General features: G+C 38.4%; 1 protein-coding gene across 1 annotated transcript in view; it reads left to right on the plus strand.

Moving 5' to 3' along the window:
- The window catches only part of LOC136833956 (uncharacterized), a 63160-nt gene extending 45024 nt beyond the window's left edge, over positions 1-18136 (plus strand). Inside the window, exons 6-8 of the mRNA XM_067096235.1 lie at positions 1608-1777; positions 4344-4492; positions 15969-18136. The gene's annotated coding sequence lies outside the window, so the exon portion shown is untranslated. The remainder of the gene's footprint in view (positions 1-1607; positions 1778-4343; positions 4493-15968) is intronic.
- Positions 18137-24239: the final 6103 nt, after the last annotated feature.

Below are 24239 nucleotides of genomic sequence, written 5' to 3' on the forward strand. Positions count from 1 at the left end.
TAGTTGGCATAAGTAACTTTAAGTAAGTTATCATCACTTTCAGTGTCACATGACACAAAGGTCTTCTGTGAATTCTGTCACTCAAGTCTTTCTTGTGCTACATCTTCAACAAATCTTTACTCATTATCAGCCTCCCTTCCCATAATTCTCATCCAGGTAGGTCTTGGGTCTTCCAGTTCTCCTGGTGCCCACAGGAGCACAGCTGACTCTGTCACAAATGATTTTTCCAAGCCTTTTCCAACTCCCTTTCATCATTATCTCCTTACATGAGGAACTTCCATGATTTCCCTTAGGGTAAAATTTATAGTGCTATCCTGCCATCTGACCAGTAATATTCATCTTAAGCTCCATCACAAATAAGTTTTTTTAATATACTTGTAGTTTCACTGTCATACCGTGTTTCATGTTCATATAGCGACACAGATTATTACTAGACTTATGTATAATCGTACCTTCACGTGAAATTTCATCGTGTATAATTTCCAGATCTTATTTAGCCTGCCCATTATTTCATTTGCCGTTTTCAGTCTTTCAATAAAGTCCAGCTCAAGACAACCTTACTGAATATCAAATTTAATAAATAAAAAGGTTCAACTTTACTGATCCTTTCTCTGTTTATTGTTATTTCATCCCTTCATGCATACAGTACTGTATCCTCATTACTTCTGTTTTTCATTTATTTATCTCATCCCATCTCTAGATATAGGTTGCATTCTATTAGGCAAGCTTTGTATATCTCGTGGTGTTTTGCTTTTAAAAACAGCATCATTTGCATATTCTAAGTCTTAAGTGTCTGATGTTATCCCACTCTGAACCTTCTTCTCTGACCAGTTTTTTTTTTATTGTAAATGTATGAGAAGGCAAAACAGCAAATGTGAAATAATATTCCCTTTCAGCACCCCACTATATACTGTAAATTCACTGGACAAGGCCCATCAGCATTAACTTGCACCTTACTTTGTTCATGGATAATTCCAGTTTGCTTTACACATTGAATGCGAATGCCACAGTGAGGCAAGACCTTCCATAATATATTGGTTTGTGGACATTATCAAATGGCTTCCAGTAATCAGCAAAAGCATTGAGAAGGGAATTTTAAATTTGTCACCTGCTGTACAGTGTCTTGACACAAAACCTTAATGCCTCTCCAGCCTTTTCTAATCCAGCTTGTTCACTTCAAAACATTTTTAAGTATAGTACAGCTGTAATTACCACTTTTAGTCAGGTCACCTTTCTCTGGTAACTTAGCTATGGCTTCCTATTTCCTCCTCCCATATTCTGCAAAGCAGTTTAGTTAGTATATGAGGTGTTGTTTCAATTAATATTATCTCTGCTATTATCCTGTCATAACCTGGTGTTTTGCATCTACTAAATGTGTTGTAAATGTATAAGCACATTCAGGTCTTCATCAGCTTCTGATATACCAGTCAGTTATTCCCGTAATATTTCTTATTCATGATCTAAAAAAATTGTTTTGCCCAGTGTTGTCTTTTATCCTTATGTTAATACTGACCCATCCCTCTTTTGTCAAGTGTTTTCCTCTTTTCAGTTTAATAGGTACATGAATGAAAAGGACTTATAAGATATAGTGTAATTTTTTTTTCCAGATGAAAGTTTTCAAATTTTGAAGGAGTCAGCTCCACGAATTGATCACCTCAGAAATTGTAAGTCCAAGCTTACTAGGATACCAGTTTCAGAACTTTCTGAAAGGCTAGAGGATGCTCATGAATACCTGAAAGGGATTATAAATGGAAAAATTTTTAGTGAGAAACATCAAGTAAGTTATTTAATGCATTTTTGTCTTAATAATTGTTACAATATTATGTATCTTTTATTTATGTCAAGAATGATACATAATGGAATGTATATTTTTCTGATTTATTATTTTTATCCTATAAAATATTAAGGGGCAGGGCCATGGGTTTTGACAGAGAATGGGACTGTTCTTGGCCTTTATATTATTAAACTGTATCTCAGCAGTAGTAATCACCTAACAGGTCTAAAGTGAGTGCTGAAAACTACAAAATATACATAAGTAAATAGCTCAGTGGTTAGCCTCATCTAGGCTACTCCAAAACCCCAGCCAAACCTTGAAGTTTCTTTAGCCTAGCCTGTGCACAAATATAATTAGGCTATAGTAAAGAAAAATAGAAGCAGGTCAGTGCATTTCACTTACCTTTACTTTTTGAATGTCTGCTTAAAAAGTTCATTGCATAGGCTTTGAAAAGAGCTTTCATGGCCTAGGTGTGACTGTAGTTATTTACTGTACCAACATTTAGGGCATATTGCAATGAAGCAGTTTCACAAATTCCTCACATACTCGCAAAGAATTTTGTATTAATATTTTTTCCTTTCTTATGACTAGTTTAGCCAAAACATTTCTTTTGTTTGTTGGGGAGATTAAGGTTCCCCTCATGTTTACTATAGGTTTATGATGTGTCCTCACTGAGATCAGGTAGTTATGGATCATGCCATGAGAGTTGAAGAAATACTGTAAGTGAATATTTTAATAAGTTACACTATATAATTATTATTATTATTATTATTATTATTATTATTATTATTATTATTATTATAATATTGGCAAGAGGTCCTCTCTTAAACAGGCACTATTGAAAGAAATCGCTGGATCAGCTGCATTGATCTTGTATGGAGTCTTCTCTATTTCCTTATAATAGTTTTCTCGCTGTTACTACAACTGGCGAGTAACACGCCAATGTGACTCACCAGGAGGAGTTAAATTTCCAGTGATTTCCATATATTTCTATTAAGAGTAAGTCAAATTTGGTGAGCATAGCCCGTAGGGTTTTATACACTTAGAGGTAAATGTATCAAATTTAGATACAGGTCAAAATCTTGAAGTGGCCAACGTGTCTCCCGGATTCATCTGAGTATGATCATGGCAATGGGTAGGAGTAGACTGGTAGTGCTATAGGGATCTACTATATAAATAGTTTTATCTGTTTTGGGATTAATTTTTAGGACTAAGCCATTTCAGCACCTGTCAATATCTTTTGTAAGCTCCTTTGAGGATGAATAGTGGTTATGCTATCAAAAAACAGGTTTTGACATAGGAAAAACCTAGTTTTGGTAGCCACTGTGAGTCCTCAAACCCACCCATTTTCCCTGATGAAAAGGCATGGGACTGGGGTGAACAATTATCCTGCATAGACCTGAAAAAGTAATGAGGAAATGGCCGACATAGAATGTGCTGTTGCCACATCAGTGTGTAAAGGACAAGAATTGAACCTAGGTAGACAAAGAGATAGAGCCCTCTTGTCTTGAGTCCTTATATTCTATTTTTGTGCCAACATGCACTGTTCTGGCCAAGGCCAACTAGAAGAGAATTCTTTGAAATTGGTTGGTCTGTCTTATGGAGCCTTGAGGGGACCATAAGATTAACTTCCTTTGAGGACTCACAACGACTACCAAAAATAGGTTTTTTGAGATGAAACTTACCCTTCCATCATTAGCTTTATCTGCTGCTACTTGGCACAGGTTTGACAAGTGTTGAAATTGAAACAATCGTTAACGAGGGAACGTTCCCAGTAGTTACTCCTCCTCCCTTTAGGGGATGGGCGTAAGACAGTGAGTGCTTTGGTTGATCAGTCGTCGCGTCTGTGAATACGGCCAGATGTGTAGACAAGTGCTCTAAAATTTGTTTGTTTTCTGGGTTAACAATTGGATCATAGGGTTTTTGGTCTGTGTTTGGCAATATGGATTCTTCTTCGTCTTCCCTATCGAAATCTGTTAGATCTTGTAAGGTAAGTTACAAGACCAGAGTGAGTAATTGACATATATATGCACAAACTTGCGTGGATCATCGAGAGGTGATTTACGATTCTGACAACATTCATGACCGTTGCTTGGATTGGTCTTTGGGAGAGAGAAGCAGGCATTTCCAAGCATTGGCAAGCCAACTGTTCAGTCTCATGCCTTTTGCACAGATCATTTGGGATAAGATAGAGGTGACTGATCTCAGGTTCTGATTCCTTCAGAACAGTGCCAGTTTTGTTCTGTGATACAAAATTTCCCACCTTGGAGTGAGTCATAATATAAAACATGAGGGTTTGTATTCTCATAGGAACAAAGTTCAAATTCAAGATGATATGCATTTTTTGTAGGTATGCAACCCGGAAGTCATATATCATAACTTCACCTTAGACCATCCCCACATTTGTCGCTTTATTACCCCACTACTCTCCTACCTGCCACCAGCTGTTGCTGAAGGTTATCCACAAAAAGGACTTCAGGTTTGTATGTTCAGGAAGAATACAAATTATCTTGAATTTTTGGTATCTCCTGCCTGATATGAAAATCTTTGTTTTATGATCATCTTTCAGATATTCAAAGAAAATAGCAAAGCTTGTGGGAATCTGCTTAGTATCGAGGTATATGCAGTCTTTGAGGAAGAGCAGTCAGAATTCATAATAGATTTAATGAGAGAAAATATTTGGAGAAGCTGCAGTCTTCCATCAAGGATAGAAATATGGTAAGTTTAATACGTTTTCTGTTTGTAATTAGAACAGTTTTAGTCGTGCTTGCGTTTATCCTTTTTTTTTTGGGCTATTGTAAATTTCTTAGATTGTATGATGAATATAGGTATGAAACTGTATATGGTCAGAAAATAATTACAAATGAAATTTCTAAAATGAATGTTTAAATCATTATAATTTTTATTCACTAAATGTAGTTTTTATGTTTTATTATGAAAACTTATGATATCTTTAGTTTTAGATGCTTAACACTTAATCAGTGTACTGTATATTGCTTTTTCTTGTAGTCTAGGAAAAGCTGCTTATTATGAAAAGCTGCAGAATGCTAATTTGATAGTGTAGAATTAATAAATGAGATTTTTTAATGTCAGAATTTACTGTATAAATACTGCTTACCATGCTATAAGGCAATTAAAGAAACAAAAAGTTTCATAAAAATCCGAACATATTTTGTCTGATTGTTTATTATTATTACTATACAGTAATACCTTCTGTGCTTGCTCCCTGGTAAACTTGTAGTAATAAATATTTATTCTTAAAGTTTAAATTTGTATGCTCAGAAAATACTGCATGAACTTTGTATATGTATGAATATCATCTGAGATATTTTCTATTTAATTTTAATTGAGAATTTACTGTATTACTTTTGTTTCCATTTTAGCGTTGATAAATAGTAACCCTATTGAGACATAACCAAGTGAAATACAGTACTGCAAACCCCTGATATTCGCGTTCTCACAGTTTGTGGAACCTATCTATAAATTATTCGCTAGAAACTCGCCCATTTGCGGATTTTTTCATACAGCAGTATTCTGTAGCTTCATGTTATTTTCATGACTAAATACTATACTGTATCTACTTATACATTTTATGATAACATAATGATTTACAATATTAATTTTCAGATATTAATATTAAGTTTTATATAAGTAACTTACCAAATAATTACATTGCTATAGTTTCTATTAACCGGCAGCAAAACGTTTTGAAATTTGCAGGTCGTGCTATTTTGTTGGGCTAGGTGACTATCAAATTTTGGAAATAGATCAGTAAAAGAAATTTTGTTGGAATCTTCAGCATTTTCAGTAATACCTATTTTAATGTTCATGAGGAGCTGTGATTTAATTGATAAAATATAAAAAGTAAATAATAAAAATTCAAAACCTAATGAATTTTAAAAACAACTAAATTTTAAAATTTTATTTATTAATTTTACTTAATTTATTTTGAATTTTAATATAACTTTTAGTGAGTACAGTATATATGGAAACATGAGTATAAATATATTTATTGTGTGATTGTGTACCAGTATGAGAGCGTATGCCTTTGTGCAACTTTTAATTTCATTTTCATTCATTCTTCACCATACCGAGTGACCTGTTAGGTTCCAGTGCTAGGCTTCTAGCCTAGACCTGTTATTTCATCCAAATCGCTTCGGGCCAGCCCTATAAGAGCTGATAGTCAGTTCAGTGGTCTGGTTAAACTTTTTTTTATTAATACAGGCAGTCCCGGTTTCACGGCGGTTCCGACTTACGGCGTTCGAGGTTACGGCGCTTTTCAAATATATTCATCAGAAATTATTTCCCAGCTTACGACGCATGTTCGGGAGTTACGGCCACGCGTCGTCTGCCGATCCGACGGAAGAAATATGGCCCCAAAACGGCAGAATAATCATAATTTGAAGGTTTTTATGTAAAACTCAATAATAATGCAGTTTACATCGTTTTCAATGCACCCAGAGCATTAAAAGTAAGGTTTTCTTATGATTTTTGACGATTTTCGACGATTTTCCGGCTTACGACGATTTTCGGGTTCTGACTGGCGCAAGAACGGAACCCCGTCGTAAACCGGGGACCGCCTGTAATGAGAACTTCAGGTTTTCCTAGATGTCACAGCAAACTTCCTAGATGGTCCATTTTTCTTACACTAATACAAACAAATTACTTTCTCTTCATGGGCTGAGAATTGTCTTATTTAACCAAATTAGAGAGCAGAACCCCACCCCCTTCCTGTTTCACATGATGTCAAGGGGGTGGGTGCATCCCTGGGTTTTGTTGGAGGCATTTCTTTTTAAGAAGTCTCCAGGTTTACAAGGTAATTATTAGAGGCTCTGCTCCTTGAACATTGCTGCCATGACATAAAATGAGTTTGACTCTGCTGTGTTGATAGATGCTATGGTAAGTCCTAGTCCCTTAGGTACCGTAGTGGAGAGCAAGGGGCCTACTTGATGCCATGGTAATTCTTAGATGTTGCTGGGGTGGGGGACACAATAGTCATGTATCCCAATCTGGCATCATAGGTAAATCACTTTAGAACCACAAAGAATAATAAACATAGTTTCTTATTTTTTTTTTACCCTTTCCTTCATTGTCAAACCTGAATGGATATCCTGAATAAAAGAAGGTAGGTAATAACTTTTGTGACTTTGTCATGCCTTGGTTTTTGGGATCATTTGTTCAGGAGCTAGGCCATTTCGTCACCTGTCAATTTCTTCTGTATTCTCCTTTGAGGATGAACAGTGGGTACACTATAAAAAGTCAGGTTTGGATGAAGGAAAGGCTTATTTTTGGTGGCTGCTGGAAGTCCTTGAACTTCCATTCATCGCTTCTGTCCTTCTCTGAGGTAGGCTGTGGAGGAAGGGCTGGAGTCAGTTATAGCAAAGGCACTGAAGATGGCAGGAACGAAAGGCATGCAGTAAACCCCCCGTATTTGCATTCTCACGATTCGCGGATTTCTCTGTGAACATATGTGCACATTATTCACGGAAAATTTGCCCATTTGCGGTATTTTTCACCGAGAAATATTCACTAATTACTGTATTTACATGATTAAATGCAGTTTTTGCGATAAAACTATTAAAATACTCGGGTATAAGCATTTTTAGAGTTTTTTTTGTGTTTGAGCTATCAAAATAGGCAGTTCTAAGTGTTTTTAGAGGGGTTTTAAGCATTCGTGGTTTTTAGCTATTCGCGGGGGACTTGTGGTAAGCATCCCCCGCGAATACGGTGGGTTTACTGTATCAGGAAACCAGGAACTCCAACAGCACCACTATACCATTCACCTGATGAGTGTAGATGCAGTAGAAAGGGAATCACAGAGAACTCTTGACAGGTAGATTTGTTGACCACAGAGGAACTATACTGAATTATTAAAGAGTACAAAACAAGTCGGTCATACACTGACTAAAACTGTCTTTAAAAAAGGGCTCATATTCTTATAGCAGTAATGAGCAGAATGAGCTCATTAGAGCTAAGGTAGAAAGTAAAGCATTAAACTGAAAATTCATGTCAAATATATTATCTGGGATGAATCTTACCTACTGTAAAAGGTAGCTTACTTCTTTGTGCCTTTAGGGGCTATTGGCATTCAAAATAAGGAAGGAATAATGCTTAGCTGACAGAGATGAAAAGTCTATACGGTAATCATCTGTTTCCAACAGATGGCTTTAGAATGTTTAAGTATTTGTAGGAATTTGTCCTGCTGTGTCCCTGTGCATATGGTGTGAATTGGCTGTACTCATTTTGGTTATATCTTGGCTGATTGCCTCATATACGGTACTGTGCTTATTTTCTATTTTGCATCTTGTCATCAGTGGCAAGCCGAGATAGAAATGTTAGGTCCAGTAGGAAAGTATTGTGTACAAACCACATGTATTTGGTTGGGCATGGTGGTCACAAGGTTATGTTACCTGTAGGGGTAATAAGTGTGATTTTTCCTCTCGTTATGAAAAATATAAGGAGTGGCCCGATGAGAAAATAAATAACTTTTAAATTATCAGAAGATGTGAGAGGCCGATAAATTATATAGACAATTAGTTGGGTCCAGCCACAGGTCTACTCATTTTGTCCTTTCTCTTGTCCCTATCCTCCTCACAATAGGTCTGATTTCTCTCTCACTCCTGCTCTGTCTTCTGATACTCACTATGTGATTCAGGAGAAACTTGAGGAAGATAGGAGTTTGCTTCTAGTGTCAGTTAAGCACTTAACCGAGTATGTCATGGGTAAGGATCGCAGTGTCCTTCATAGTGATTGATCCTTTTTGGTTTGTCCCCATGGGAGAAGGTATTGGGAGTCTTCATCTTTTGTGTAGCCTTCCCTCTGCACTGCTCTGTGACAGTAGGTCTTCTCCTCTGCCAGGGAACCTAGGTATATCTTGGGACAAAGGCTTGTCCCCATTGCTGCCTCTTGAAATCGAACCATTCTCCAAAATATTTATTTGGTAGAGTTTAGCATTCACATCAACCAACTTGTGCTCTGTTATCATCTGGCTAGAGTGAAAGTAACGTGTGTGATACTGTTGAGATTTCTAGGGTCTGTAGGCATAGTATCCAAATTACTTCTGTAATTTATAAATTATCAGTACTTCAATTGTTCAATCTTTTATCACCCTATATCATCATATATTTCTTCCATATCTGATGTTAGCCCTCCCTTTTTAACTCAGTGCCCCTCTGTTGGCTTGTATTCCTCACCTTTTTGTATTTGTGAGAACCCTCTTCCTCTTCCCATCCAACCATCTCCCTCCCAGCCAGTTGTCTTGTCACCCTCTGCCTCCCAACCGTCTGGTGCTTCCCAGTCACTTCCCTTGACACCATTGCTGGAAGCCCCAGTAAGTTACTTTGTCAGGCACCTGCTGACTCACTCTCTCAATCCACACATTTGCCAGTTTCTGCCACCACTTTTCATCCTTTAACCTTGATGGATTTCAACCCTGATTCAGAAGATTCTCCATTCGTTTTTAAGTGCTTGTTAGATCATGCTGCATTACTTTATCCTCACCTTTTTACTTAGGATGAACCTGTCGGTTAATGCAGTCTTGTGGGCTTCTACCTTGGCTTCTGTTTAGGTGAGTAATCCTGCTTCTTCCTCTTCTTCTTCAGCGGGGTCATTGAAACCTAAGAAGTCTGCTTCCTGTACTTCGCCGCCTTCCTTAACAGTTGAAAACTGCTGGTAGAGTTTTTGTGCCTTCTTGTGGATGATGTTGCCATTGAGGGGGATGTTCTTCTTACGGCAGTCTGTTATCCACGACACCAAGGCCGACTCCATCCTCACAATGCTCTTATCATGCACAGTGGAAACCATCTTACTGCAGAAGCTAGCATCCATAGTCTTCCTTATCTCCACCTCTTTCTTCTTGATGTACTGGATGGTACGGTGGACCATCCACTTTTTCACGCTTCACTTTATCGCAGATTTTTGTGGAGCATATCTTTCACTAGTACGCGGGAACTTTCACCAGTTTGCGAATTTTTTCATAGAGCTCTTATGTTGTCTTCAGTTCTGCAACGCACTAACTTGAGTATCACTCATGACTTAGTTTTCAAAGAGGTCCTCTGATCTTTTGAGCTGGGAGCCCCAAAATATTCCTATCAGTTTTTAGGATGGAATTTGGATAAAGTTTTTCATAGTAATTTAATTTTGAAGACAATTTTTCTTTTAGTTCTTGCTAGGGTGAAACATATTAAGTCATCTTCAAGGCCTATCTTGTAATGTTGGCTTTGTTCAAGAGGATGCTTCTCTTTTCTTGTATTCTTTAGGACTAAAAGCAGGTTTTGACATAGGGAAAACCTGTTTTTGGTAGTCTCTGTTGAGTCCTCAAGGAGTTAGCCCCCGTGGTGTGCCAGCACTCCATGGTCACTATACTAGTATCAAAGAAATATTTTTTTTTAGCCTGGTCTTGTAGCCAGATATTGTGTTGTAATGAAAACACTATGACACTTGATAGGGTATGATGGACTCAAAGATAAGAGGGATTTTCCCTTATCTTCAGCGAAGCTGAACCCAGTTTTTCCTACGTCCAAAACTGTAAGAAGTGACTATTGCGCATGTGTGTCTGCCATCTTGTTTACGACCGGGGCAGGCAAAAGACCAGCCCCATTACTCTCTGCTGGTCAATGTAGGATGATCCCTTGCCCAAATCCCATGCCTTTTAGTCAGGGAAGTGGGAGGGTTTTGAGGACTCAACAGCGACTACCAAAAATAGGTTTTGCTTATGTCAAAACCTGTTTTTTGATAGTGTAGTCACTTGTTTCATCCTCAAGGAGCTTTACAAAAGAAATTGACAGGTGACAAAAGGCTTAAGCTCTCAAAATTTTAATCGCAAAAACCCAAGGAAAAACAAAAAACATTTCAGGTCCGAGGTCAAGCCACAAGTTTCAAGCCCCATTCCTTATTCTAAAAAACCTTTTGTGGTTTTGGTAACAAGAAATGAGAAACTAAACAAGAACTTGCATTTTTAGGGTGAAGTTCTGTAGTGACTTACCTAAGTATGCTGGGTGTGGTTGCAGTCTTGTCGCATCTTCCCCCAGCAATAGTCAGCATACTCACCTGTTAGGAAGACCCCTGGTTTTCTGCTGTAGAAGTTCCTCGTTGGGCGAGTCGATAGAGTTGTGGGCTAGCACTCGCTAGGCCCGAGTTCAAGTCTCCGGCCGGCTAATGAAGAATTAGAGGAATTTATTTCTGGTGATAGAAATTCATTTCTCGCTATCATGTGGTTCAGATTCCACAATAGCTGTAGGTCCCGTTGCTAAGTAACCAGTTGGTTCTTAGCCATGTAAAATAAGTCTAATCCTTCGGGCCAGCCCTAGGAGAGCTGTTAATCAGCTCAGTGGTCTGATAAAACTAAGGTACACTTAACTTTTTTTTTCTGCTGTAGAGCTTGTGGGGTCTGGACTAACCATACCACATACTGATATGCAGTGTAGACAAAATTTGTTCAAGCTCATGGCAGTAATGTTTTAAGAACACTGTTTCTGATGCCCACCCTGTACTTTTGGAGACTTCTTCAAAAGAGACATTTTTGAAGAAGGCCAACGATGTACTTATTTTCCTAATATCATGTGACCTAGGAAAGGAGTGTGGGCTTGCCTTTTTAGTGAAGTACACTAAAATTATTCTTAGCCCTTCTAGAGTGAGTGGTTTTTATTTGTGCTGGGGTTTAGGAAAATCGGACCTTCTTGGATGTTTGCTGTGACCTCTAGGTAAATCTTAAGTGCTTGAACTGGGCATAATATTTTTCTGCTAAATTAAGTTTTCTTATAAGAACAGGAGATTTCCTTCTTAAAGGATCCTCATTCTTGGCCAGGAATGATGGGCCAGGGAACAATAATAATTTATTATCAGCAGTTTATGTGATGTATCGTACCCGTCTAAGAGAGCCCAGTTCACTAATATTGGCTCCTGATGCAAATGGAATCAGGAAGATCGTCTTTTTGTAGCATGTGAGTTGCGGTTGTATTGGGTCCATGAATTGAGGGTAGATAGAAGTCTAAGTACCTTGTTCAGGGACCAAGTAATTGGAAGCCTTTCGGAGCAGGTCTTTGTCAAGCAAAAGACTGCGGAAGGGCAGTAACAACTTCTATGCTGGAGTCAATCCTGAATCCATAAAGCAAGGGTTCTGTTAATGCTGCCTTGTATGCCATGATTGTTGTAACCACAAGATGTTTTGTTTTCAGAGAGGTATATCAGAAAATTAAAAGTTTTTCTATAGAAATCTCAACTGGGCTCTCAGTATGGATATAATCTAACCATATCTTCCATACAGACTGGTATTGCTGGGTAGGATAGATGATGCACTAGGCACATAGCAATGTTGGGTGAGTAGTTTTCCCAGTAGATAATATTCAAAGAATCCACACATGAAGGTCTCGGCTCAGAAAGGTGGATGTGTAAACGATTTTCCCTGCTACTTGCTGGGATAGAACAGCGGACGATAGTGAATTGATCTTTTCACCCGTTGTTGAAGTGATAGGAACCAATGCCTGTTTGGCCAATTTGGTGCTGTTAAGTAAGCTGTTCCTTTGAAGGGTAGGAGTTTGCTCAAAACCTTCAAAATCTGGGACAATGGAGGAAAAGATATATCGTCCTCCACTTGTTCCAGTCTTGTAGGAAGGCATCTCTTGCTATTGCTTGACTGTCCAAGCTCAGAGAAACATATACTGGGAGTTTGTGATTCTCGTATGTGGCAAACAGGTCCACTTCCTGTTGTGGAAGCATTTTGGCTATTGTTTGAAAAGAATGGTTGTCCAACATCCACACTGTTGAGGCTGTCATTTTCCTTGATAGAGAGTCTGCTATTATGTTGAGGTTAAGATACCAAGGACAAGAGTCATAGCACAGAATTCTGATGAAGCTGTCTCATGTGAGACTCTTCTCATAGGGGTCCCAAATTGCATGATTCCCATTTGGAATCATGCAATATGTCCATTATATATTGCCATTCTGTGGCAAGGGCATCTTTGATATTACTCATAATTTCCTTGTGGAACTGATCAGATGCTGCAAACCGTGTAACCTTTTTTGGGGAGCTTGTGTAATCTGACTGAGCATCCACAGCTGAACTGTGACTACCTGTTACCCAGACCCAGGGGCCAGAGGTCCTGGGTGAGTTACTATACCCCTCCGAAAATGTAGTCATTTCAGTTGAGGTTAAGTGAATCCATGTATCCCTTTTGGGGGAAGGATCCTGATCAGCTTCTGAAAACTGCATGGGGGATTGAATTCCTTCTGGAAAGTTTCTCCCATGGTTAGCTGAAGGTTGTGTCCCTGATCCTTCTGGGTTCAGCAAGGTCATTTCCGTAGCAATATCAACTTCATTTGTAAGAAAATCACTTCCAAGAGGAACTTCCTCTATTTCCTCCGTAGAGTTAACTTGGGAGATATTGGAGACTGATGTTACTGGGATTTGGCCCAGATATAGATCTTCTGAGAAGGGGTTGAATATTTGCTGCCGGAGTTCTTCCGGGAAGATATAAACTCCCCCTTCCACCCCCTTGCTGAACCCTAGGACACATCGTGATGGCTTAAAATGAGCGGTTTCGTTCTTAAAACTTGCTGCCAAGAGCACATTGCAAATTTCGCACATATCATGGCAGGTGGTATGGGCTGTACCCACTGGCAAAAAGAGAACCGAGCAATTTGCTACAGAACACTTGAGCTGTTATTAGAAACTAATTAGTATAAGTTGTTTTTAATAAGGGACACTTTTGTAAAACCCTGCTGCTGCCGATGAGAAAGAGCCCTCTTGTCTTGAGTCCTACTGTATATTCTATCAGTGCCAGTGTGCTGGTCAAGACCAACTAGAAGAGAATTCGTTGAAATTGGTTGGTCTATCTTAAGGAGCCCCTCTAAGGACCTTGAAAGTAACTCCTTTGAGGACTCACAGCATTTACCAAAAATAGGGTTTTCCTATGTCAAAACCTGTTTTTTATATGGAAATTACATAGCTCTATATGCAATGCAATACTGTAATCTTTTATTTTATTCTGCCCTCCTCTTGATCTTCTACCCCTAACAGGTTCCTCCTACACGCTTTTCACTCCCTCCCCCGACTCATCCTTAGCACATGCCCATAACGTCTCAGACTCAGTTTTTGTATCATAGCAGTAATCTTAACCACCTTGGCACTATTGAGGCCTTCATTTTCCTGCCCTTCACGCAGCAAGATCCACAAATTCTACCTAAGTATCCTCATATCTATATTAGTTCTAGTTTTTGTTCTTCCTTCTTTTGTAATGCCCTTGTTTTTTAACCATACTTCATCTCTAAGTTAATTTTTGTTTTTTGAGTTTTTGACATTATTTTGTCATAGTGCCACCCTTACCACTGCCCTCCATTTCCTCCAAGCTGCCTCAGCTTCACACCCTCCCTCCTGTCTCGAAGTATTTGAAATAACCTATTCCCTCCTGCTTGCTACACACTACACCTCACTTGTACCCACATATTCCACTGTGCCACCTTACCCAAAATTTCCACTCAGTTACTGTATCAGTAATTATATTTGCATGAAGTAAGATTATATATAAGGTTATTCTTAAATATGGAAGTTACTCAGATTTAACTGTAATGCAATTAACTTTCACTCTATTCTGCTAAAAAAGATCCCTCAAATAATGCTAACTTTAATTATAAGAATTAAAAACACATGAAACCATCATAGAATTTACCTTAAATTTCTGATCTATCAGTTGCACTGTATGTCTACATGGCTAAATGAACACAAATACACCATCCACTCATTCACTTTCCAGCCAGAGGTAAAGGGATCTTCCTCCTCCTGCTCAACCACTTACCTTCCAAGGATTAGAGCACTGTACTGTCCTTCCCCTCTGGAAAGAGTTGGGAATCTTTGGAAAAAATTGGGGCAATTAAAATGGAAAAGGAATCTATAGGACTAAAATAACTTAGTTTGCTGATTTGAGCACCTTTATTTGTTCTATTTCAAAGAGATTTCTTTAGATATAGTTATTATTAATAAACAGTAAAAAAAGTAAAACCTCAGACATTTATGTGATGAGCTATACAGTAATCAGATTAAAAAAAACTTTCAGCATACAGTAAAATAAAAAAAAATATATGCTTAAGTCCGCCCATTAAATTTTGCAATTCATATGTATTCCTTCTTGAAAACCCCGATCTTTGTTTTGTTGTACCTTGGTATTCACCGTGGGATTATAACTTTAATATACAGCAAAACTATGAGAGAGAAAAGAATAGTGTACACCAGCCTGTAGTCAGTCTGAAAATGAAAAAAATCAGTAGGGTATCAATAAAACAATAATAGTAAAATGATTTACAGCCCTTGTTGTCACACCATTATTACCCCAGACTACACACATGGTAATGGAATCCTATACAGTATTAGCAAAAATCATGCTGCTCAGCACAGTACACCCTTCTTGCCCTTGTTTCCTTGCCCCTCTCTTAGGGCTCATTCTTCCTCACAGAGTGTAGCTGAAATCAGTGGGTTTGGGAGCTTTAGGGTATTTCTGGGTCAGCCTACTTTTAATGCTAAATTCAGCTGTATCCAAATTCTGTGCTGTATCACTTTGCTGTACCTGGTCATATAAAAAACCTGAACTGAAAGTTCCCTCTTCATCAGTTACAAGTACATAGTGCCTTTGGAATTATTCATCCTGGTTACAAGATAACTTTGTTGTGTTGATGTAAACTTATTTTATAAAGCTTTTAGTATGTAAAAAGGTAATTTTCATAAATACAAAGCTAGTCCTTAAAATATAAGCAATTATTGTGATGTGTAAGTTCTTTAAAGTAATGTGTAATAGTGCTCAGAATTTTATTGTATGTATTGATACCTCACAATGTTCAAATTATTAATTTAGATGGACACATTATTACCTTTTTTATATACATTGGCAAGGTTTACAGATGAGCTGTGTGATTTGTTTTACAGTAATCTTTAAAGTTAAGAGCCTGTTAAGGTCTGACTTCTAAGAATTGGAAGCTAAATATCAGTGCAGAGAATTGGAAGGTATAGATCAATGTTAGAAGTTTTATTATCAATAATCTAGCAGAACAGTTTTGAAAAGAGAAGCTAAAATTAGTCACGCAGGCAACTGCAATTAATAGTTCAACTGTTATTAGCTATTTGTTACATAATGTACTGCCATTGTATGTTGTATCTAAATCCTCATATTTTTAAACGAAAGTGTCAAAATGTATTTCTATTTTCCAGAGAAGGCAGTATATTTGGAAGGTTCTTGTCCCAAGTTTCCTTGTTAAATTGGCAATGGACGTTCTAAATATCCCCAATGAAAAAGAAACCGAAAACCAACTTATGGAGATTTGTATGAACTTAGATGACTGAAAGCTTTGTTTAATTGTTTAAATTAAAAGAGCTGTATTAGGGTTTAAGGAGAATTTATATAGTTTTATATATATATTTTTATACCTATATTTTTAGAATTTTTTTATAAAGATGTATTTTGTTTAATAACATGTTTACATTCAGCATTTTGAGAATTATGTAAGTTGCAATTCACCACCCTATGGTCTGTGCACTCTTAGCCAAGTTTTGTGCTCATTGTTTGTTAATACAGAGATCATGGGTTAGACAAGAAATTGACATTGGATGGTTTGTTGAACTAGAGTTTGTTTTGCCTGCTGCTTTTTCAGTGTCGTACACAATTTGTAAATTTTAAAATGTGGTTTATCAGCATACTAGATGCTTTCCACTTGCCATCTTGAGAATGGAATCTTAAATTAGCAGATAAAAAAATCACCTAAAGAAGACATTATGGGGTTGGATTACTTAGTAAAAGTAGTTGCTACATGTGATTCAATACCCACATTACTCATACAACTTTTAGTTCGGCAGAGGAATTCTGTGTACTCTACTTTCAAATTTTTTTATACATTTACTGTGTGTCCTTGTAAACAAATTCCCTGCAGTTTTAAAATATGTTGTTTTGAAAACAAACCAAATACTTTATGATGACCTAAACCCAAAGTAGACCAAATACTTTATAATGACCTAAACCCAAAGTAGCATAATCCAGATGCATCCCCAAAGCAGAATCTCCAGATATGCAATTAGGTCTCATGGTACCTCTACCAGTGGGATTGGTCATTAATGTGTCTGGTGTGTGTTTAACCTGCAGTCCTTCTGCCCAGAATGCCATTCATATCTCACTTCATATTACCTCTACTCTTCTGATTTTGTTATCACTTTTTGTATACAGTAATTGAATTATGCTTTTTTGTAAATGAATTATTTGTTACCCTTTGAACTTGTCATGGGTAGTACCCTACGTATTGGTTTCCCTTTAAACATTTGATCTTTTCACCCATCTTCCAATAGGTCTTGCTACCAGATGAGTTAATAGTTTAATCATATAGCGGGTTTTTAGGTCTATTTTATTATACTCATATAGTGTAGATTCAGTTGTGTGAATAGAGGCTTTTGTCTCTTTGCTAGGCTAGTTTTTGCATTTCACTTAGTAACTAGTTGGCAATGCATACTTCTTTCTGGCAAACTTTCCAATTTTTATTCCAGGTTTTTTTATTCCAGTTGATGACATGTTAGTGTTATTAATTATTATGTACATATTATGTACATTAGCAAGATAGATTTCCTAGTTTATTTCTCACATAGCGATTTTAAAAGGATACTACTTTTTGTTTAGCTCCATTAACATGTTATTCAGCTTAAATGCTTCAGTGATTTATAACTGTAATATTTTAGTATATCTACATAATAAGAATGCCTTATTCCAGGTGTGCTTTTACACTGGGCAAACAGTGTTGGAGCTTTATGAGTAACATTGAAAAAGGCCCCCATTTATTATATTTCTCATATATGGAGCAAACTACACAGCATCCCAAGTGTTTTTTTTTTTTTTATATAATTCTAGGAGGCAGTATTAATGCTCTAAAGCCTTTGAAAAGGGAAGTGTTACCTCTGCATCAGAATTTTTCATTGTTCAATCATCAGTATCATCTAAGTTTGACCAAGCCCAAGGCTTTGTCCAGTACAGTCCAACCTCTTTAAACCGGCTCCCTTGGAACCAGGCCACTGCTGGACCTCAGAAACTCCCCAGTGACAGAAATCACCTCTAAAAAACCCCATGTAAACAAAGTCTTGGCAGCTCAGCCCTCATATATACTGTATTGCTGTGTTATCAAAAGTAGAACATAGCATATGAATTATCACACTCATTTGTTAGGTTTAGTTCCTTATGAAAATTCTGGCCTGCTTCATAAGCATTTCCCTGGAAATGCTTACACCTTCAGTCCATTGGAGCTTAACCCACATTAAAAGCACACTGTCGAATTCTGATCTCTTGGCACCTTTCAATGTTTTCCGGCACTTGAAACATTTTCAGTAAAAACATAAAAATCGGCTGCTTTTGTTTCTTTAAACCTGCACATTGTGTGAGAGATAGAGAGAGAGAGAGAGTGAGAGAGAGAAACTCTTGACTAAGGTTAGGTTGTTACAACGACAGATATCCATTTGCAAAATTCAAATAATAGTTGTATGATCATTTTAATAAAACTTCTCTTACGTACTGTATGTAGTTATAATTAATGTATTATTGTCATATTAGCATATTATAATTTGTGAGCATAGCGTTCAGGCGTCATTTGCATTCTGATAGTCTTTACATTCTTAAAATCATCAGCTAATTGCATTTTACCAACTTCATCACAGCCATTAGTTGCTAAATGAAACGCATTTCGGAGATTGGTTTTTTGTAAACGATCAAAGCTGGGTTTAAAAATGCAACTTACTTTATTTATAAATGAAGTAAAGGTGTGATTTCACCAGTATCGGATGTTGCTTTTACCTCTTCCAAAACGTTTTGTGACCTGCACAATATTAGGAACTGTAAATTTAGTGGCATACTTTCCTAACACTTTCCACTCCATAAGATGATACAAGCCTTCTCAGGGCTTTGTCCTTTTCCCTTAACCCATAATGCGCCAGTGTAGTCCATGCCTGTGGTATTAAAAGGTTGCTTACATTGCACCCTGAACTCAGGTAATGGAGAAACTATATTGGGCCTATATGGGCTCCCCTGCGTTCTCCTGCAAATAACACAATGGCATAATATACTCTTAGTTAATTTCCTTATCTGTGGGATCCAGAACTCCTGTCTGACATTCACCAAAGTTGCATTTACACCATATGAGCATTAGCATCATGATGTTCTTTAATAATTACCAGAGTAACATAGCAACTCTTCAGCAGTAGTATAGGAAACTTAGCAGGTTTGGGTAACTGTGTGTTCTATTCTACCCTTACACCTTATTACCCTGTTGTTCAGGTAAAGATTCAACTGGTATACGAGAGCTAGTTTTGGTTTTCTTAACCCCCTTCATCAAACTCTCGTATTCCTCTTGGAAAAATTCCCTTTGTATGATGGCATTAGTCTTATCCTTTGCCTCTTGGAGTTCTTCCAATGTCAGTTCACCATGCCTCTTCATATTGCTTGAGCTCCTACAATTATTCAAAAATCGTAGGATCCACGCTGTGGTCCTATAGACCTTTTCAACCTCGCTGAATCTCTCCCAATTCAGCAAGTGAGTATTACCATTCAGGTTGTCCCCTACAATATTGACCAAAATGTTCTCTTCCCTACCCGGCACAAGTGGTCCACCAACCTGTGACCTGTTTATTGGTCAAGAGGAATTTTTTAACCAAGGGGGTCCCTCCCACCAGAAAGAACTATCCAAGATCATTTCTGTCCTTTTCCCATGTGTCAACCAGTCACTGGGATTATCATCGAGTGATGGGACACTCGGTGGTGTTGGTGAGCGACAACACCACAGTAGAGGCATTTGTCAATAAGCAAGGGGACCTCATGTCCCCCCCTCTTCATCGGTTGACAATGCAGATGCAACGAGTGGGCACTAGTTCATTCAGTAGAGCTATCAGCCAGATACATTCCAGGCAAGAGGAACGTAGCGGCAGACAAGCTCAGCCTCCAGGATCAAGTGATAGGGATAAAATGGTCCCTTCACACGGATAATGCGGAGAGGTTGTTCGAGTTGTGGGGACTTCCATCCATCGACTTGTTTGCCACTCAGCACAACAGGAAGTTTCAAGTCTTCTGTTCCATCGTGCCAAACCCATGGGCTGCTGCAGAGGACGCATTTCAACACCCATGGGACAAACTTGACGCCTACTCCTTCCCTCCGTTTTGTGTGATTCGCAGGATGATCAACAGGGTGTTGATCACCCCGAATCTCAGGATGATCCTAGTGGCTCCCAAGTGGCCACATGCCAATTGGTATTCTGACCTGCTAGCTCTACTTTCCAAGGTGCCGAGAGATATCACCCCCCAACAACCTTGTGTGTCAACCACATGTAGAACAGTTCCATCAGGCAGTGCAGTCCCTGTGTCTTCATGGCTGGAGACTATCCAGCATCTCTTGCGAGTGAGAGGCTTTTCTCGCTGCGCATCAACAGAGGGCTGGATACCTTAGACAGTCCTCTGCAGCAGTATACCAGGAAAAATGAGCCGTCTTCTGTGGTTGGTTGAGGCTACTATTCAGCAGGTTGCAGACCTCTTCATCTTTCTTCACTGAGAGAAGCTTCTCTCCATCTCAGCTGTGAGAGGTTATAGGGCCTCCCTGGGCCTAGTCTTGCACTTGAAGGGAGTAAATATCTCCTCCTCACTGGAGATTTTGCTGCTGATGAGAAGCTTCGAAATGCCCTGCCCTCCTAGGGACTCAGGCCCCCTGAGTGGGATGTGTCTCTCATTTTGAGGAGCCTGACTTGTGTACCATACAAGCCTATATGAGAGTCGTCAAACAGGGATCTGACCCTCAAGACCATCTTTCTGCTTGTCCTGGTATCGGCGAAGAGAGTAGGCGAACTTCATTTTCGTTCAACATTAGACACTTGAGGGGATGGGGATCAGTTATGCTCAACTTCGTCCTGGAATTCGTATGAAGACTCAGAACCCGTCGGTCCCTGACACCAGGTTCGAGTCCTTCATGATCCCCTCTCTAGAGACTTTGTTGGTAATGATCCAGACAAGATGCTACTGTGTCCTGTTAGAGTGCTGCGGTACTATCTTAAGAGGACTCAACATCTCTGGCCTGAATGTCGAAGACTCTGTTAGTACTGGCTCGTCCAAGAACACAGTCTCTTTCTGGCTTTGTGAACGATGAGGAGAGCGTACTCTACAGCTGGTGAAGATGACACTGGTACACTCTGCCCAAGAGTTCTTGAAGTCAGGGGAATTGGTCCATCTCTCGCATTCCAGAAGAATCTGTTGGTTACTCAGGTACTAAAGGCGGGGGTGTGGTCACGGCAGACCATGTTCATATCCTTTTACCTTCATGACATGGCCCACAAGTCATTGGAGACCTTTTCTTGGGAACTGTGGTGGTAGCATCTCATCTAAGGTGTGCAGTTATGGAGGTAAGAGAGTTTGTGTGAGTGACTGGCGTCTCCTCCTCTTCCTTCCTCTCCATCTTTCATTTTCTTTCTTCAGGTGCAGAGTGGGATTCAAGCCGTCACGTGCTGGAATTGGCGACTGATGCAGGTAAGTGTCACATCGAGCTCCCATGCTATTCTTGTATTCTTAGGCTTATAGAAGCAATCCCACCCCTTCCTCTAGGAAAGGGACCCTGTACAATGCTTGTACAGTATTTGCTTTATTGTCACCGACTCTTAGATTTATCCTAGCCTTTTTCAAATGATGTTATGTTCTTCTCACTCATCTGAGAAGGCCCAGAAGTCTGACAGTTGATCATGCAGTTCTTACACTCTGATCAGCATGTCAGAGGCATGGTACTCTTCCTCGCTCTATTGACCAGGAAGAGAACCCAGGTGTGGTGAACTCCTGTCAGTTCAGAGACTCACTCAGATTCCTCCCTCCAATAAGTAAGTCTTCTTTATGTAAAGGACCGACTGTCTGTATATTGTGTAGGAACAAATGACAAATTTTTAAAGTAATTTGTATTTTTCCTAACTATACAAACCTGAGGTCCTTTACAGTTTTCTGCCCACCTCCTGCCACCCCTCAGTCTGATAACTGGGCTGAAAGGCAAATTGGAATGTTTACATTTGGGCGGGCAGGACTCCCACCTAACCACCTTGTTCAAAAGTTTAACGGCTGTTCCAGCTTCACTAAAAATAATTCCTTATGTAAAGGACCTCAGGTTTGTATAGTTAGGAAAAATACAAATTACTTTTAAAATTTGTCATTTTTATCATTCATGTCCTGGTTAGGTATGTACCTAATTTCAGATACTGAGAAAGACATTCAAAGCCGTTGAATACAGTAACTGATCCAATAATATATCACGACAACAACAGTTATGATAAAAGTACCGTATACTGTACACTGAATGTGAGAGTGTATGTGCATTTGTCTGCTGGTTTTTTTTACAGCTTGGAGATATTTTTTGCACTCACACTTTGGTGTCTCCACATCAAATTGAAATCTAATGAACATTTCATGCAACTATTTGGGTGAATGTGTGTGTATGGGAAAGAGCAAGAGAACAGGGCAATATTGTTTTTATATGGTATGTTATACAAAAATTTACGAAATCTTTACACCCTCCGAAAATACCTGGTAAGCTGCTTAGACTAGGCGAGTATAATGAGTTTGGGTGAATATATAGGCCTAATGCACATATTCAATGATAGGCACAATTTAAGTATTCACATTTATTAAGAGATACGGGTGATTAAATTCATCAAAACTTCAATAAGTTAAAGATACACTATGCAAGAGACAGGAACAAGCAGAAAGACATGCATACGATTGTTTTCATAAGTAATTTACAGGTAATTGGCGAATGAACATAGCATATATATATGTAAATGTAGTGATTTTCATTAAAGCATTAAAGACAGTGTATATACGCTGTCCTTCAATGCGGATATACCAAAATGTATTACAAAACTGTTGCTATTTGCTCAGTATAAAAGCAGCAGACTAGTCTACATACACACTCGCCTTTAGTGCCTAAGGTACTTTTCTTTTTTAATATTTTGTTATCCCTACCTTCATTGTTGCATTCAGTAATGAATTTAACAGCGTACAATACCCCCTTGAAAACTTGCAGTGAAGTAATGCCACATAAGAAGAGAGGAAAGAAATAGATTTTCACATGATTCCTTAACTGGCTCTGGTGTCGGTGCAGCTTGTATTTCAGGGTTTGGGTCTTCGTTACAATAAGTGTTGGGTACATGTGGAATTTTTTAGTTTTTCCTCCCATTAACATCAACGGAAAAAATTAGATTATTAAAAAGACAGTAAAAATGTTTTATATAGTCTTGGGACAAATTCACTATGTATAAGTTATGGTATAACAGAATTCCACATAATAAAAGTTGCCCATATAAACAAAAGAGGGCAGATTTTCTAGCGATTAAATTTTGGAAGCTACTGTTTCTCGCAACGTACAGATGTACGTACATATCAGTGGTATTTATACAGCTGAAAAAAATGTTCCTGAAGTCGGCCGCCATGTCACTCCTGTTGAATGCATTTTCATAATCCTTTTTACTGTGGGTTGGAGGAAGATTTTATCAATCGGATGTTAATTCTAGGCTCGTTTTGAGTGGTTCGTCATATTTCTTTGCTTGATCAGTGCTGATTCTACCATCTAGCTTTTGAAACGACAATTGCTGCTATGAATTATATGTGACATTTTCCAATTTATCCAATGATTCTGATTGTTTATGTGGTTGAAAATAACTGAGCTTTGTTGATCATATTTTACTGAGTGTTTGTGTTGTATTAATCTTTGTGAGAGTGATTTACCTGTCAATCCGAGATAGGATTTGTCACAGTCGAGGCAGGGGATTTCTATATACCTGTATCTTTGTAGAATTGCTTCTGTTGGATGTTAATTAACGATTTGGCTATGGTATTTTTGGGTAGGCAAATGCAAAAGGGGTGAGAATTTTCAAGCACCTGTGTTTACCTACCCAAATCCTTAATTAATGTCCAACAGAAACAAGTCCCCAAAGATATATGGATATACTTGCTGTTGTCCTTTGTGAGAAATTTGTCCCTTCTGACCACCTACCTGTTTTCTGAGGAAACTTTAGGGGTGACTAGCAGAAGGCTTATGATTTTGAGCAGGCCTTTTTGGGAGTTGGATAAAGAAATTATGGGTTCTTTATTTCCTGAATTCCCCTTTTTCAGAAAAATCCTTTTCTTCCAATTCTGTTGCTTAAGCATGCTCGTTGAAGTTGAGCCACAACAGACTCCTCAAACAGGTCCTTACAGAAGGGGTTAGAACGTATTAATGGAGTGACATTGGAGAGTGATTCGATGGAGCCCTCCAATGCTTCCATTCATGCTATTATGAGCCATTCTAGGAAGTCACAGAGCGTTTCCCATTGGGTTCTCATAAGACTTTTGGCCTCAACAGTAAAAATCATCCTGGAATCTTCTGGAAGCCTTTTGGTGGCAACTTCCAGCAAGGTGGTAGAGGTTATAATACTAAGGTGTCAGGGCCTAGCATAAAATTC

Source organism: Macrobrachium rosenbergii, chromosome 52 (genome assembly GCF_040412425.1).
Source record: "Macrobrachium rosenbergii isolate ZJJX-2024 chromosome 52, ASM4041242v1, whole genome shotgun sequence".
Classification (NCBI taxonomy): domain Eukaryota; kingdom Metazoa; phylum Arthropoda; class Malacostraca; order Decapoda; family Palaemonidae; genus Macrobrachium; species Macrobrachium rosenbergii.